The 17,923-nt window shown below is 34.1% G+C and overlaps 1 protein-coding gene across 1 annotated transcript in view; it reads left to right on the forward strand.

The window, feature by feature from the left end:
• The window catches only part of XIRP2 (xin actin binding repeat containing 2), a 604,615-nt gene that overhangs the window by 17,825 nt on the left and 568,867 nt on the right, over nucleotides 1–17,923 (forward strand). The window contains exon 2 of the mRNA XM_079924291.1: nucleotides 4,727–4,801. The gene's annotated coding sequence lies outside the window, so the exon portion shown is untranslated. The remainder of the gene's footprint in view (nucleotides 1–4,726; nucleotides 4,802–17,923) is intronic.

Genomic DNA, 17,923 nt, shown 5'->3' on the forward strand with positions numbered 1-17,923 from the left:
TGATAAACTGACCGTATTATAAAAGATGTGAGTCTGTTTCACCACCATAGAGTGCCAAATATACTTTAACTCCTGTGGGATTTTTTTCTTCTACCTAAGGTCTTGGGACTCTGTGCTAAATAGGAGCTAAAGCTATGTGAATGACAACCCAGCAGTAAATATACAGATAGTTGGCACTACTGTAAGTAAATAGAGGCCCGATAAAATCCAGAAATTGATTACATATAACTGCCAAAAAATTATTTCAAATTCGAAATAGTCAACAAAGATTATTGGTATTCTTTCAGTGTAGTGCTGGACTTTACTATTGACTAGGCTTTTTCAATTCTGAAGGGATTAGATGTTAACTTGTAGATTATTTGAGAAACAAGTAATGTCTGTCAGTAGAACAGATAAGACTAAAGATTATCATCTGTGGACCTGTTGGATCTAAGAAGTTTCATATGTAACACAGAAATCTTATTCTAACATTTCTTTCTTTAAATCCTTGTGTTTACCTAGCTTCTTAAAGGATCTGTGAACCAGTCATAATGCTTATTGATTTCTTTATTAACTAATGATCAAATAAAAATCTTTGATGGGTTCATTTTATATTGTATGAGAATGACGTTTTTCACCTTTTGAAAATTATCCTTTGTTTTGGATCTCATTCATTGAGATGCCCAAGTGGACTCATGACAGAGCCAAGTAAACTGTATTGTAGGAAACATTACCCCATGGCTGTTTAAATTCAGGCATGTCTTTTCTTGACATGCTTACAGTAAATCTCAAGTGGCAATGAATTTTAACTTTTTTGACTTGTCTCTCTCGTTTTGTTTCTACTGTTTTTATTTTTAGTTCATGCACAGTTGATAATTGATTCCCCATTGGTGGTAGCAATGGATAGAAATTTGGCTCTGTAGTTTGTTTGGTGAGATCTCTGTTCTATGGATGATGATCTGTCCTCTGTTGGGTGATATATAGCAGAGAACTTGATTCATCAGTCTTTGTTTCTTTGTCTATTTGTGAGCTTAAAACAATTAAAATTTTGTGCCTATTGGGAAGGAGAATAACTCCTTGACTCTGAACTGGTGAGTTTTGTGCTTCTTTTTATTTTTGATCTATGGCCAAAGTTGCAGAACTGCAGCTGTAAGTTCCCTTTATATCTGTGTTTATGTTTCTGTGTTCGTAATTCCTAAAAGTATTTACATCTGTTTGACAGGTGTGAAGTATTTTCCTATCTTTGCCAGATGTAAATAGGTTACATTATAATGTCTCTTTAATTAATGGAGTTCCGTTTTGATTGATTTTTCAAGAACAAAAAAGTACTTACAGATATTATGTATTTTTTAAATTCACAGGAAATAAACTTGTCTTCTAATACTTTAAAAGTTGTGGTTCCCTCTCCCACAAAAATAATAATCCTTCTTACAGATATTGTTAATTCAGAAACATTTAAAGAATCTAAGTCGCAAAATGAAAATGAATCTATAGCAAATCACTCTGATTTATAATTTTGATTTAAGAAAAAATGCTATATCTATTTTTCTCTGATTTATCAGTGTGAACTATAATACAAAGGTACAAATTATTTTTTATAAGATTTAGGTTTGTAAGTGACTAGTAAGTGAATCTGCACTGCTTTTCCTGACTTACTGATCAAATAAGCTGGCATTTCTATTGATGTTTAAGCTTATGAAAAATGTAAATTTGAGTTCAATTAAATTGAATCACAATACTGACAGAGGCTTGTATATAACAGTGATTATTGTTTTGCATTTCTTAGCTTGACTACAACTGCTGAGTTCTTTGGTAATTTAAAATCTTTGTCTAATATTTAATAAAAGTAATTAATGGATAAATTTTCCATACCTAGATAATAATTACTTAAGATTAAATCCTGAAACATGGACTATGCATTAAAGATATATTTAATATTATATACTTTTTCTTCTTGGTCTTATACTCGATTGAATGGCAATAATGTTGAATAATGTTTATCAATGTGTTCATCAATTTTGCTACTGTAAGAAGGTGAGTCTATAGAACGTTGTGTTTGTGTACTTATAAGCTTTGCTTGTCTGCTAACATACTTGTATATGACAGTTTTCACTTGTCTGCCTCTCAGTATTCTCTATGAATAGAAATTACTTCGGTGAAAAATTACAGTTAACACGGGTGGGTGAAATTATACTAGGAACAATAATGACAGAAATATAACTTCTTGTTTTTTGTTTAAATTTATTTTATTTATTTATTTATTTTTGGCTGCGATGGCTCTTTGTTGTTGTGCACCGGCTTTCTCTAGTTGCAGTGAGCGGGGGCTACTCTTCCTTGTGGTGGGCGGGCTTCTCATTGCGGTGGCTTCTCCTGTTGTGGAGCACAGGCTCTAGGCACGTGGGCTTCGGTAGTTGTGTCACGCAGGCTCAGTAGTTGTGGCACACGGGCTTAGTTGCTCCATGGCATGTGGGATCTTCCCGAACCAGGGCTCAAACCCATGTCCCCTGCATTAGCAGGCGGATTCTTAACCACTGCGCCACCAGGGAAGCCCAACTTCTTTTTTTTTAAAAAAAAGAGTTTAAACTTTTACTGTCAATTATTATATTAATGTAAATATTATGTTAATGCTTTCTCTCTGTTAAAATGAAAATTTGTCTTAGAGAAATGAATAAAACAAACAAAAACTCCCACACTTATGTGGTTTACATTTTAACAGAGGAGAGAAAAATGAAACCAGAGAATTAAGTAAAATATGTAGTATTTTAGATAGGGATATGTGCAAAAGAGGAATAATACATGGAAAGGGCACTTATGAAGTATCAGAGTCAGGAAGTTGCAATGAAAAAGCTTCACCGAGAAAGTGAAGGAAATATCAAGAAAAAACAAAGTAAGGGCATAGACCATGTGAATATTGGGGGTGGAGGAAGCCTTCTAGGCAAAAGCAAAATGAAGGGTAGAGGCTTACAGTGGAAGGTTCACTGGTGTGGTTAAGAAACAGCAAAAGATTGGTATGAGAGGGATTATCAAGGTGGAAAGTAGTAGGAGACAATCTCAGAGTAAAAATGGGATACTAGATTATAAGTATAAATCAGCATAAATCATTTGCTTTTAATCTGAATTAGATGGGAAACCACTGGGGGACTTTAAGCAGAGAAATGGTGTGATGTGACTTATGTTTTTAAATAATTGTCATGAAGGTTGTGTTGAGAACAGATCAAGTGAAGCAAGGCGGTCAATTTGAAGACTATTTCAATAATCTGGGTCCAAGATAATGGTGTCACAGATAGAGCAGCAGATAGAAGGTGAAGGATGTTGTCTTTTCTGGATACAGTTTGAAGGTAGAGTCAGAAGGACCTGCTGGGGCATCAGTGTGGATTTGTGTAAGAACTAAAGTATTTGAGGATATCTCCATGTTATTTTATTTGAACAGCTGAAAAAATGAAGTTCCCATACTGAGATGTAGAAGATTGAAAGAGGAGCAGATTTGAGGGGAAAAGCAGGAGCTCAGATTTGGAAATGTTAAGGTTGAGATGTTTGTTGAGACTCAAAGTCTCTTAGACATCTACCTAAAGGTATTAAGTAGGAAGATGATTATATGCATTGAGAGTCTGGGGAAGTGATCCATGCTGGAGATATTCATTTGAAAGTTATCAAAATGTAGACACTATTTAATTCCATGAAAGTTCATTAGATCATAAAGGCACAGAGTATACATGGAGTAGAATTAAGAACCAAAGAGAGACTCTGGGTTGACTCAATATTTAAAAGGCAGGGACATGAAGAGGAACCCCCAAAGAGGTTTGAGAAACCAGAGCAGCAAGAGCAAAACTGGGCAAATGATAGAAGCCTGAAACCTCTCTAAAGTCAGGGGCTGAAACCAAGCCAAGATATGGAAGCAATGTCTCCATCCACACACAGGGGATGAAGTAGGTCCCTCTAACATACCTGAAGTTCAACTTTGTTTGTCCAAACTATTTTTAAGGTATTTTACACACACACACACACACGCAAATCAAAACAGCTTACTACTATCAAGACAGAATAAAATAAGACCTCTCTTAAAAAGGAAGGAAAAGTGGCAGCAAAGTTAGTATCCTTTAAACACAGAATCACCTTTAAATGAAAAGGAAGCTATGATGTACATCACTAGGATCTAAAGCATTTCTGTTTATCTAGGCACCATGCTGTGAATTATTTCCCTTCACTGCTAAGAGAAGCTAGGCACTAAGAATATTTATAACATAGGGTGTTAAGCAGAATCCTGTCTTCCCACTAATCAAGTTAAACGAGTCTTAAGACAAAGAAATTTTTCTGCATGATGGAAAGTAACAAATTTCCTGTGCTATTGTTCTTGCCATTTAATGTCCATGATAAGAATTCTCTACATTTCATTTTTATTGCTTATATAAATGTAAAGTTTTATGCTTGTTAACATCGCAAAACATTTAGAAAAGTATAGGAAGTCAGAATGTGTGGTTAGTTTTTACGATACCACTGGTTCATTAATTAGACTTATTGTAAATATTTCAGATTTAACTGAATGTCAAATTAAAAGCAAAATGCTGACATTTAAAATGTGTGTTTTGAAAAATTTTTTAATCATAACTATCCTTTTCACCTCACATCATGAAGGTTTCAATAAGATTTCTATTTTTTGGAACAATAGGTCAGAATTTTTAATTCTCTTTCAGAAGCTTAAATAAAATGAATGTGTTTCTGAAGTATTTGTTCTTCAATCTCCCCACAGACTGTCATGTATAAGATTAAACCACATACAAAAAAAATAACCCCAGGCAGAAAGAGTGGGATTCTACAAACAAAGGTGAGCAAAATATCTTAAAACATGTTGAAAACCTTAAAGATTCTAAAAATAATAACAAATGCGTGCATACTTCACGTGGTTTGGGATAGGAAGTGGGAATTCAAAGAAAAGTTAAAACTTGTTAAGGTCCTTTTCTTCAGGAAGGGGATTGATGTGGTGACTTACTTTAGAACATATTACTAAAATATTAATATAAACATGGTTATTAGTTATTGGTAACTATTTAAACAACAGAAAAAGGACACCTAACTTCTATACCTTTGTGTATGTTGGAAATTTAATAAAAATTTTAAAAATTTCTCACATACAACTGTTTAATGTATTATTCATGTGTATGCATATATATTTATATGTTAAAGTATAAAATATTATTAGGAAGCAAGCACTAAATTCATGATAGTGGTTATCTCTGATGGGGGTCCTATCAGAATTGGTTGGGGATTCGGAATAAGGAGAATGCTTCCTCTTATACAGCAGAGCCTTAAGGCTTCTTGTTATTTTAGAAGGACAGGGTCAAGTGCAATGGAATAGCTCATTTCCCCACCTATGAGTGATTTGGCGAAAGGAAAGAAGTGAAAGAGAGGAGAGTAAAAAGCCATCAGACTTGTGTTTCCAGAATTTTCATCTCCAGGTTTCCGTCGTTTGTTGAGGGTAGCATCTAGGAATGTTAGATAAGTTGAGGGCAGGTCACACTATTCCAGGTTGATCTTTCAGTTCCCAGGTAGAAGGCTCTCTCAAAAGTTGCCTAGTATGTACCAACTTGAAGCATGATCATAATAAAATGAACATGGTAGATCTTTTTAGCTGGGCTGAAGCTGACCTTGATGTTTCTCTTTCTTAAGAGGCTCTTAATTCCTATATGGTAAGAATCATGACTTATGAGCAGTGGGGCTGCCATGACAAGTTAAGGTGACAAGTTAAGGTGACTCCAAAGCTGAGGCTGCAGTAGAGGATATGGCAACTGGTGGGAATATAAAATGAAGCAATTTGAAAACCAGTCTGGCAATTTTTAAAAAAGCTACACATAAGTACCATACCACCCAACTATTACATATTTACTCTGAATAAATGAAAAATACAACCATAAAAATATTTGTACATGAGTGTTCATAGCTTTATTCGTATAGTTCATATAACTTTATTTGTAATAATAGAGCTGAAAACAACCCAAATGTCCATTATTCAATGAATGAATAAACAAACTGTGATATACTCATATTTAACAAGAATTAGTACATCCAGCCATTTGAATGAGTCTCAGGAGGAATGCAATAAACTGACAAAAAAGAGTGGATAGTACATTATTCAATTTTTATAAAATTCTAGAAATTGGAAACAAATCTAGAGTGATAGCAGATATTTTCCTGGGGAATGGGTGGGAGTTATGATGAAGGTTGGATTATGAAAGGGCAGAAAGAAACTTTGAAGATAATGGAAATGTTTATTATTTTGGTCATTGTGATAGTTACTTGGGTTTGTACAAATGTCACAACTTATCAAGATGTACAGTTAAATATGTACAGTTTATTGTACATCAATTATATCTCAAGAAAGCTACAAAAAATATGTAAAATATGCCAAACACTCAGCAAAGGGTAACAGGTTTTGTGCTCCACATGCACTGTTGACACATAGAAGTGTACTACAGTTCCAGTCACTATGAGAATACATACTCCCTCTGTCCTTTCTCTACAGTTATTTCACTCGGCTGAACATAGATACCATCACAATGTGTACACAACCTATATTTTAAAGACAATATAGCATAATTATGCTAATGACAAAAACTAAAAATAGATAAATCATATTCATCGTATATTAATGAGTGGCAATAACCAGTGTTAATGAGTATCTGAAGTGGCTACTCTCATCCAATACTAATGGTAATAACTTACTAGAAAAAATTATCACAATGCTGATCACAGTTCTAGAATTCTACATTGCTATTAACAGACACTTGCAATTAGACTCATGAAATACCAATAATAATTAAGATGTTCATTGTAATTAAAATACAAGAATGTTCATTGTAGTTTTGTACATACTAGTAAAGTGCTGGGGGAAACTCCATAAAAGTAAATGATCATTTATATGGCATTTTTGATAAATTACATATGCAATGGAATAATATGCAAGCAGAAAGAATAATATTTTAGAAAATATATAGTACTTGTCCACTTGTAGGACTATCTTCTAACACTAGAAGATTTACTATGTAAATAGTATACATAAAAGTATCTTTTTCAGATTTGTTTGAAATCACAAAATTTATATATATCCTACATTTACATAAAAAATAAAATAATTATGTTACAGTCAGACCACGGAATGCAGCTAAAAGTAATGAGGTAAATCTTTTACAGTCTTACTGATTTGCAAAGGTGACTGTGACACAATCAATAATACGCACACACACCGACACACAGACACGCAAACAATTCCCAAAATATTATGTCTGATGCTACTATCCTATTTTATGTGTGTCTGAAAGTGTGAAATAAAGAGAGAGGAAAAAGGCTCATATAATCACAGAAGAATATGCTGTAAATTGTTAATAACATTATCTGGGGGATTGGATGGGATTGTCAAGGTCTGGGAAAGTGTATTACAGAATTTCACATTTAACTTCATCCATCTCTGTTAAGTTTTAAAACTTTTATAAAGTACATGTATCATTTGTAATTTAAAACATAGGGAAAATAATTAGAAAAGAATACACTAGTCATCCTATTTTAATGAAAAATTCACTAAATGAAACAATGTGTATTATACGACTTCATTTCTGAAATAAATTATATATGCATATATATTAGTCAGCTTTCTCTAGTTTTCATGCTACATTAACAAAATTTCCATGAGTAATACTGTTTTCTGTGACTCTACTCAAGATGGTTTTAACCTCAGGACCCAGTGTACAAAAATAAGCTTGTATTTGGGATCTGTCATCCTCAAGGCAGAGGAATAGCACAAAAGAGCTGGTAGAAACAGGTGAGGTCTCTTCAAGCATTTCTCAGAACCAGAACAAATCTTTACTGCTCACATTTCATTGGCTAAACTAGGTCAAAGATGACAATAGGCAAGGAAGTGATCTCTGCTTCTAGGTTGGCACTAAAAGTAAGAAGACAGTGAGTGGAAAGCTAGAATCATGTTATTGGAAGATGGGTGGAACATATATCAAATGTTTCAAACAATAAAACAATGTACCACAGTTTAAAAATTATATATATATAATTTATATATAAAATATACATATATATATATATATGAGAAGTATTAGCACAGGTTATCTATCCCTAGGTCATAAAATAAAAAGTTTCCGCTTTTCATTTTGTTCATCTTTATTCACTAAAATATTTCCTGCCATTGGCATGCATTAATTTGAGGATAAGTCATTTTTCCTGACTACCCCAATGAAAATAATAACTTACTACCTAACTCTCCATCCCCTAACCTGCTTTATTTCTCTTCATAGCACTTATGCTATCTGATCTTCAGTTTGCTTGTTTGTTTAGCTTTTTGTTATATCTTTCCACCTAAAATTTAAGCTGCATGAGTGTGGAGAATTCCTCTGTCTTGTTCAATGCTCTACCGAGAATACTTTCTGGCACATAACAGACATTCAATACACATTTTCTGGATAAAAGAAAAATAGCAATTAATGCAATTTAAAATTGATATAATTGGTAGGTAGGCAAACTCTTTTGTATCTTGAATTGATTTAAGTCGGAGTTATTGTGAAATAAATAATACTATTTTTTCTCTTTCAGTTTGCATTTCAAAGTACAGAGCAAGCTTCCTTAATACAGATCCCCCCTTGTCTCTCTCTTTGTCTCTCTGTGATTACTCAGAGGATTAATCTCTTAGAATCAGTTGCTAACTGACACTTGTCTGCAAGCTTTTGTCCCATTTCCCTCCTTTTCCTCTTCTCACTTCACTTCTTTGCTTTCCTTTGTGCTTTTGTGAGTCAGGGAACAGCATCTAGTGGCAGGTCTTTCCCCAAAGGGAGGACAGTCATAAGCACATCCATTGCTCAGTTTCCTTGTCTTCACCTCCTGGGAAGTCTGTGAGGTAATCTTGTTAGTATATAGAACTACAATTATTTTTACACTTATCTTGTATCCTGTGATGTGCCTGAACTCATTTTTTATTTCTAGGATTTTTTTGGGGGGTACATTCCTTGAGATATTCTACATAGACAATCATGACATCTGCAAATAGGGATGCTTTTATTTATTTATTTCTGATCTATATGCCTTTAAAAAAACATTTCTTTCTTATTGTACTAGGTAGAACTTCTAATACCATGTTGAATAAAAGTGTTAAGAATAGACATCCTTGCCCTGTTATCAAGCTTAGAGGGAAAGCATTTAGTCTTTCACCATTAAAAATAATATTGTCTGTAGGGTGTTTGTAGAAATTTCCCTTTTATTCCTACTTTTCTGAGAGTTTTTATCATAAGTTGATGCTGAATTTTATCAAATGATTTTTCTGCAGCAATTGTTATGATCATGTGATTTTTTTTAGCCTATTATTATGCTGGGTTACCTGAATGATTTTTGAATATTGAGCCAGCCTTTCATCTCTGGATTAAACCCCTTTTAGTCAAAGTATTTAATTCTTTTTCTATGTGCTCAATTTTATTTGCAATATTTTGTTAAGGATCTTGCATCTATATTCATTAGGGATGTTGGTCTGTGTTTTTATCTTTTTGTACTGTATTTGTCTGGTTTTGCTGCTAGGGTAATACTAGTGTCACAAAATTGAAAAGTGTTCCCCTCTCTTTTATATTCTGGAAGAGACTGTGTAGAACTGGGGTTAATTCTTCTTTAAAAATTTGGTAGAATTCTCCAATGAATTTATCTGAACCTGGATATTTCTTTTTGGGGGTGTTTTAAAATTATAAATTGAATATTCTTAATAGTTATTGGGCTATTGAAATGATCAATGTCATCTTGGGTGACTTATGGTAGTTTTTGTTTTTTGAGGAATTTGTCTATTTCTTCTAGGTTGTCAAAGTTATGTATATGGAGTTGTTCATAGTATTCCCTTATTGTGCTTTTTTTTTTTGTCAGCTCTTTTTTTTTTAAACATCTTTATTGGGGTATAATTGCTTTACAATGGTGTATTAGTTTCTGCTTTATAACAAACTTATTGTGCTTTTGATGTCTGGTCTGCAGCAACTGCAGTGACAGTCTCTCATTTTGAATACTGATAATTTGTCTTTTTTTTTTCTTTGTCATTATTGCTAGAGGTTTGCCAGCTTTTGGTTCTTTTAATATTCTTTAATGTTTTCAATTGCACTGACATGTTCTTATCTTAATGATTTACTTCCTTCTACTTGGTTTGGATTTATTTTGCTTTTCTTTTCCTAGTTTCTTTAGGTGAGAGGTTAGACTATTGATTTGATACTTTTCTTCTTTTTAAATATAAGCATTAGTGTTATGAATTCCCCTCTGAGCACTGCTTTAGCTACATCTCATACATTTTGGTATGTTGCATTTTCATCTTTTTTCAGTTCAATGTAATTTTATTTCCCTTGAGATGCCCTTTCTGGTCCTTTGATTATGCAGAAGTATGTTGTTTAGTTTCCAAGTGCTTGAATATTTTTCTGTTTATCCCTTTATTTATTTATCCCTTATGGTTGGAGAACACACTATTTGCGATTTAGTTTTTAGAAGGTTAACTATGATATCTCTTGACCTGAATTCCTTTGGGTTTATCCTGTTTGAGTTTAGCTCAGCTTCTTGAATCTGTAGCTGTATGTTACTGACAAATTTGGGAAGTTTTCAGGCATCATCTCTTTGGGTATCTTCTGGTTCCATTTTCTCTTACCTCTCTTCTCCTTCTGGGACTCTGATGGTATAGATGTTATACCATCTATATCTGTTATCTCTTGTTATGGTCCCTCAGGACCATATTCATTTTCTCTCTATTCACATTCTCTCTGCTCCTATCTTGTAGTTACTGTGGTTCCATCTTCATGTTTACTGATTCATTATTCTTTTCCCTCCATTCTCCTGTTGAGCTCCTCAGCTGAATTTTCTATTTTGGTTATTGTATTTTTTAGTTCTAAAATTTACATTTGGTTCTTTTTATATCTTTTATTTCTTTCCTGAGACTTCTGAAGAGGTAGGGGGGAGGGAGGTCAGTATATATATGACTTTGGTAAAGGCAGTATGTGCAGTCAAGCACACATCTCAGTGGAAGGTTGTTTCTAGTCATGAGGAGCAGATGTCTCTGTTAATGATTTTAGTGCTTTGCTAGGCATGAGAAGATTCAAGAAACTGGATTCATAACAGTTTTTCCTGAAAATATCTATCTGAAGGCCTCTTCTGCCAGTTTTTCCCAGAGCACGGAGTGCCTCATTCCTGATCTCTGCCCTGAACTCCTTTAAGGGCATGTTAAAGGTCAGTGACTGTAGTGGTTAGTGACCTAATCCTTGTACACCTGGATGGCGAGTGACATTCTGTAGTTGGCAACAAGATTGTTGGTAGAAATATTGCTGTTGAAAGCACTGCTGGTGAGAGCATATTTAAGATAGTTTAAAAGTCCGTGACTGTCAAGTCCAATGTTTCTGGCTTCCTCAGGGATATTTTCTTTCACTTCATTTTGTTCCTTCGAGTGGGCCATACTTTCTTGTTTCTTTGCGTCTTGTGATTTTTTTTTAAACTAGCTATTTAAATATTATAATGTAGTAACACTAGAAATCAGATTCTCCACTTTTCCCAGGGTTTGCTGCTTTTTTGATTATCGAAAGCTGTAATAATCCATTTGTTTAATGATTTTTACTATTTTCAGAGATTGTATTCCTTGTGTGTTTTGGTTACTGAAGTCTGTTCTTAGCTTGTGTTCAGCTACTGTTTTGAACAGATTCCTTGAATGCCAGGAGCTAAAACAATAAACAAAACCTCCCACCTCTCCCAGTCTTTGCAGGTTGGTTCTGTGCTAGAGTGCTCCTTTAACACCTAGCCAGGCTTGCACTGAGACTAGGTAAAGGCCCAAGAAAAAAACTTAGGCTTTTCTCAGATGTTTTGGAGCATGCATCTTGCACTGGGCATGCACAAGGCTTTCTGAAGTTCTTCATATTAGTCTACTTTTGAATGCCCTACTTTCCCAAAGAAACTCCTGTTTTTCCTCCTAGGCCTCAGGTTATCTATCTATGTCTCAGCTGTAATCTTTTGCTGCAGTGTGTCCATTTTAGAATGTTTTTGAGTAATTCCCCTACTTTCCAGGCCTGAGTGAGTTCTGATTTAGATGAAACAGAGGCTAGTGCCTTGTGTCAGCCCTTCAGATAGCTCCTGACAGGTTAGAACAGATATACACAGTAATTGAAGGGTCAGGTTGGCTTGCTCCCACCTCAACCAGGGGTTAAGATCTCACACTGGAAATGCAAGACTTCCATGTCCCAGACTGCTGCTGAGCCAGGGAGGGGGTCGGCCAAGGGCAAGTAAAAGCACCACAAAGTTCTCCTACCATTTAAAGTTGTTTTTTCTTGATTTAGCATTTGCTTGCCTGCTGTAAACCTTTGTTTTCCAGAGTTCTAACAAAGTTAGTTCCAATAGCTTCTGTTCTTTTTTGATCTGTTGGGGGACAGGAGCTTGGAGGTTCTACTCCACTGTTTTGCTAACATCACACTTCACGTTTTAGTTTAGAGTATATTACCCTGATGATTAAAGATGTTCTTCTGGAAGTTTTTGTCTTATGTATTACATTTATGTGTTATGATACATTGGACTTGGTTTTTATGTATGGTGCAAAGTATGGATCAAACTTTGATCTTTTGTATATGGATATTCTATTGTTCCAGTACTGTTACAGCAGGCAGGTAGCTAGATATGAGCAGAGAAATGCAGGCAGGGGCCAGGTGGCAGGAAATCATGCATCTTGTAAACAGCGGGGGTCCATGGGCAGACAAAGAAAAGCAGGAACCTCCAGACTGACAGCAGACCACGCATTTTGGGTGATAAGTGTCCTGGAGGCACACAAAGAAAGGTGGATAAAGGTCGAATCTCCTGCTTCTGAATGTAACCTCTTGCTCATTATGCTTTCATTACAAGAAAATTATCCTTGCAGAAAAGAAGTACTCATCATGCACCTACGTCATGACAATTCTGATCTAAGCTGAATGAGAACAAAAATCCCTCCCCTCCTCAGGAAGTTGGAGCTGGGATGAAAATCTGGGAATACCACCCCCAAACTCCTCCTTCCTCAATGAATATTCCGCCCCTTCATTTGTATGCCCCACATAACCAGCTTGCCAAAGAAACCCAGGGCACCTCCTCACCTGTCTGCCTGCTCTCCCTCTGAGAGTATATTCTTGCCTAAATAAATCCTTATTTTACTCTCTTAACTGAATTCTTTCCACGGCGAGGCAAGAAACTTAAATTCACTGGGAACAGTACCATTCATTGAAAAAAAACTATACTTTCTCTACTGAGAAAATTGAGTGGAAGGTACAGAGATTTCCCATTTGTCCCCCCTTCCCCAATACACGCATATCCTCTCCCATTAACAACACTGCCCACAAGAATGGAACATTTATTACAATAGATGAACCTACACTGACACATCATTATCACTCAGAGTTCGTCGTCTACATTAGGGTTTACTCTTGATATTGTACATTCTATGGGTGTAGACAAATTTATCGTGACATGTATTCACCATTACAGTCATTTCACTGCCCTAAAAATCCTCTTCTTTTTCAAAGTTGGTTTTTCTAGGTTATTTGCATTTCCATTTTAATTTTAAAATCAGCTTGAAAATTTCTACCAAAATGTCTGCTGAGATTTTGACTGGGGTTGGTTCAATCTATAGGTCAATTAAGGGAGAATTTATATGTTAACAATATTGAGTATTTCTGACTGATAGATATGGCAGATCTCTTCATATACTTATATTGCCCTTAATTTCTCTCAGCAATGTTTTGCAGGTTCTAGTGTACAGATCTATACGTCTTTTGTCAGATTGATTCCTATGTTTCATATTTTCGATGCTATTGTAAATAGTGTTGATTTTATAATCTCAATTTTCAATAAGATTCAATAAATCTCAATAAGTTGTTAGTTGCTAGTATATAGAAATAGACATAACTTCTATGTATTGATCTTGTATCTTAAAATTTTGCTAAATTCACTTATCAATTCAGTAATTTTCTTGTAGATTCCATATGATTTGTTACAAAAATAATTAGGTGATCTGAAAATGAAGGCATTTTCACTTCTTCATTTATAATTTCTTTCTTTGTTTCTCCTCTCTCTCTTTCTCTCTCTCTCTTCTTTGTTTTTTGGTCTTATTGCACTGGCAGTATATTTTATTTTAACTGAAAGCACAGATCTAACGGTATCCTATGAGAATAAAACATGGATACGCATCCATGTTGGGATTCCAAAGGATACAAAAAAAGAGCCACAGAATAAATATGGTGCATCCTCTAAGAATATCAAAATTGGTGGGAAGAGGGAATTTGGATTTTTACTTTTTAAAGCATTTGTAACTTGCATGTATAATCAAAACCAGGAAAATCTTCTTTTTCAATGTTAATAAATCTTGGGAGAAATGAATTCTTGTCTTGTAAATATCTAGAATCAGACTACTTCCCGCTCTCTGCCACTTCTCATAGTCATCTCCTACTTGGACTATTTCACTCGTCTCCCAACTGGTCTCCTTGTTTCCATTCGTTACACTTTAGAGTTTATTTTCGATGACAGTATCCAGAGAAATCCTTTCAAAATGTTACGGAGACCATGTTACCCTCATTAAAATACTTCAGTGGCCTCCCTTTTCACTTACTGTAAAATCCAGTGGCCTTACAATAGTCATTAAAAGGCTATATGTGATCTGGCTCCCAAGTAAGGTTTCTGACTATGTCACTTACCACTTTCCCTTTATTAGTTACTCTGCTTTAGTTACAATAGCCTTATTTTTGTTTCTTGGATATAGCATTAACACTTCCATGTCACGGTCTTTGCATTTTCTGTTCCTGTTCCCTGGAATGCTTTTTACTCAGATATCTACATTATTTGCTCTATGATTACACTTATGTTTGTTCATTTACTGCCTCACCTAAGAGGCCATATCTAACCACACAATATGAAACATACCATTCTCCATTTATCTGACTCTGCTTCTTTCTGTTTTCTGTGTTGCGGTATTTACTCCCTGTCTTGGTTTATTTCTATTTATTTTTTTTATTGTATGTCTCACCACAACTAGATTATAGGTTGTGTGATAGTAGGGATGGTGTTTTGCTTACCGCTGTATCCCTGGTGCTTAGAATAATGCCTGGCATAGGGAGGGTTTCAATATATATAATTTATTTATTTATTTATTTTGAAGTATAGTTAATTTACAGTGTTGTGTTAGTTTCAAGTGTATAGCAAAGTGATTCAGTTATACATATATATTAGATAGATAGATAGATACATATTTTTTTTCAGATTCTTTTCCATTGCAGGTTATTACAAGACATTGAGTATAGTTCCCTGTGTGATATGGTAGGTCTTTGTTGTTTACCTATTTTATATGTAGTAATGTGTATATGTTAATCCCAAACTTCTATTTTATCTCCCCCTCTCCACCTACTATCCCTTTTGGTAACTATAGGTTTATTTTCTATATCTGTGAGTCTATTTCTGTTTTGTAAATAAGTTCATTTGTATCATTTTTTTAGCTTCCACATGTAAGTGATATCATATGGTATTTGTCTTTCTCTGTCTGAGTTACTTCACTTAGTATGATAATCTCTAGGTCCATCCATGTTGCTGCAAGTGACATTATTTCATTCTTTTTTATGGCTGAGTAATATTCCATTGTGTGTGTGTGTGTGTGTGTGTGTGTGTGTGTGTGTATAAACACACACACACACACACACACACACACACACCACATCATCTTTATCCATTCATCTGTCAATGAACATTTAGGTTGCTTCCATATCTTGGCTATTATAAATAGTACTGCTATGAACACTGGGGTGCATGTATATTTTCAAATTAAAGTTTTTATCATTTCTTGATATATGCCCAGGAGTAGGATTGCTGGATCATATGGTAACTCTATTTTTAGTTTTTTAAGGAACTTCCATACTGTTCTCCATAGTGGCTGCACCAATTTGCATTCCCACCAACAGTGTAGGAGCGATCTTCAATATATATTATTGAATGATGATTCTTTTTGAATGAATAAATTGATTTTACCAGCAATACTTGTATGTAGGGACTGAGATGCTGGCAAGTGATGATCTGGCCATGTGTGATTTCCTAAGGAATGAGTAGATCTGTTTGATACTGTTTAGTGAGCTGGTCAACATAAGAATCAAAATACACTTTAACATATCAGGTTTTCATGCTTCCACAAGTTATACTACAATTAATGTTTGGTCTAAAATCATGGAACCATGTTTACATCCATTCCTTGCCACAGTGAATTATCTAATTCATTTTTGTATGTTTCTTTCTTAACTTACCTTCATGCTTTCAACAATGAACATGAATCAGTAATTAAAACAAGAAATCATGAAACTGATGAATATACTCAAGGTAATAAACAAAATTTAAAAGAACCGCAAACCATCAGATGTATGAAAAGATTTGGCCTCATCTGTGAGACTACTTTAACACAAAGAAGGCTGTAATTTTTCAACTACAAATAATGAATCAGTAAGAGTAGTCCTAGAATCTTAATATATACACAGTTGCTACTTATATATGGGTTTTATTTTTGTGAAATTACAAACAAATCTAAATATTGCTATCTTTTCTTTGATAAAAACCAGAGCAATAATTTTATGTAAACATTGCATTTGCAATGTGCAAAATTTATGAAAGAAAATATCAAGAATTTTCTAGCAATTAGGAAGAGAAAATTCTTGGCTAGGAGCAATACAGTTTAAAAGTAAAAATAAACAAATGATATCTTGCTTGATGCTTCCTTCAAAATGAGTTTTAGGAATCACCTGGGAGAGTTGAAGTTCATATAATAAGAGAAAATTTGACAAAGCCCTTTTTTTGTAATTATAATTTAATCTCTTTAAAGCAAAAAATATTACACCAACTAAAAAAGATTCCCCTATTTTCTGTTTTTCCACAGTTAATTCTGAAGCTTTGAAGTATTTATATGTGAAAACCAAGAGGACACTCCGCTATTAAACATTTCAATGTGATTTTAATTAAAATGGACATAATATATATTTTTCCTATTCAAAACATTGACTGTAGCTGCTTCTGTACTAAACCATACAAAAACAAATTTTAAAATGTAACTAAACACAAACAAAAATAGTTAAAAGCAAACACAGTTTTGTTCCTTATTTTGAAATATCTTTTTGCTCAAATTTCCTCCATATCCACATTAATCTATTATCTTTTTTGTTGGCGAGGACTTTTGTCTTATTCTCATTTCTGCATACACATTCCTATATATCAACTTCCTTATTCCCCCGTGCCTAGAAGAGTATTTTGCATTTTAATATTTCAGTAGACAGATATTGTGTTTTGAAATCCACAATTATTTGTGGTACATAGATATTTGTGGTACATAGATTTGAGGTATGATGAGGCCAATAAAGGACTGTCTCAGCACGTACAATATATCAATAACCTCATGACAGCTAGATAGATTAAGTCAAATTAATAGCAAAATAGACCATGATATACTGGTTTTCAAATAGTACTTCATCTTCTCATAAATTGGAACTCCACTATGCAGTGTAGATAATATTTATCACACTTTGAGTTTGCAAATTCAAGTGACATATAGATAAAACTCATGAAAATACCTGGAAGAAAAAACAGAATCATATTACCTTTTTGGTTACAAAGAACCTGTTTAGAGAACATCAATATAAGTGGTAAAAAGCTATTAGAAATTTTCTTTTGCTGAAGTGATAAAATTTCTACTTTTAAGTTTGAGATATAAAAGTCCAAAGTTCAATTTTCAACAGAAATTAATTTTTCACATTCTGGCATCAAGAATACACTTAGTCTTGATATCTATCTGTGGTAAGAGGGAAAGCCAGAAGAAAAAGGCAACCTCTAGAATAATTTAAAAGATGTAGTCTCTCTGATCTCCCAAATACTTGAGAGAACAAAAATGGAAAGAAATACCTCTATGAAAAACCCT

The sequence above is a fragment of the Stenella coeruleoalba genome (genome assembly GCF_951394435.1).
Source record: "Stenella coeruleoalba genome assembly, chromosome: 6".
NCBI classification, from domain to species: domain Eukaryota; kingdom Metazoa; phylum Chordata; class Mammalia; order Artiodactyla; family Delphinidae; genus Stenella; species Stenella coeruleoalba.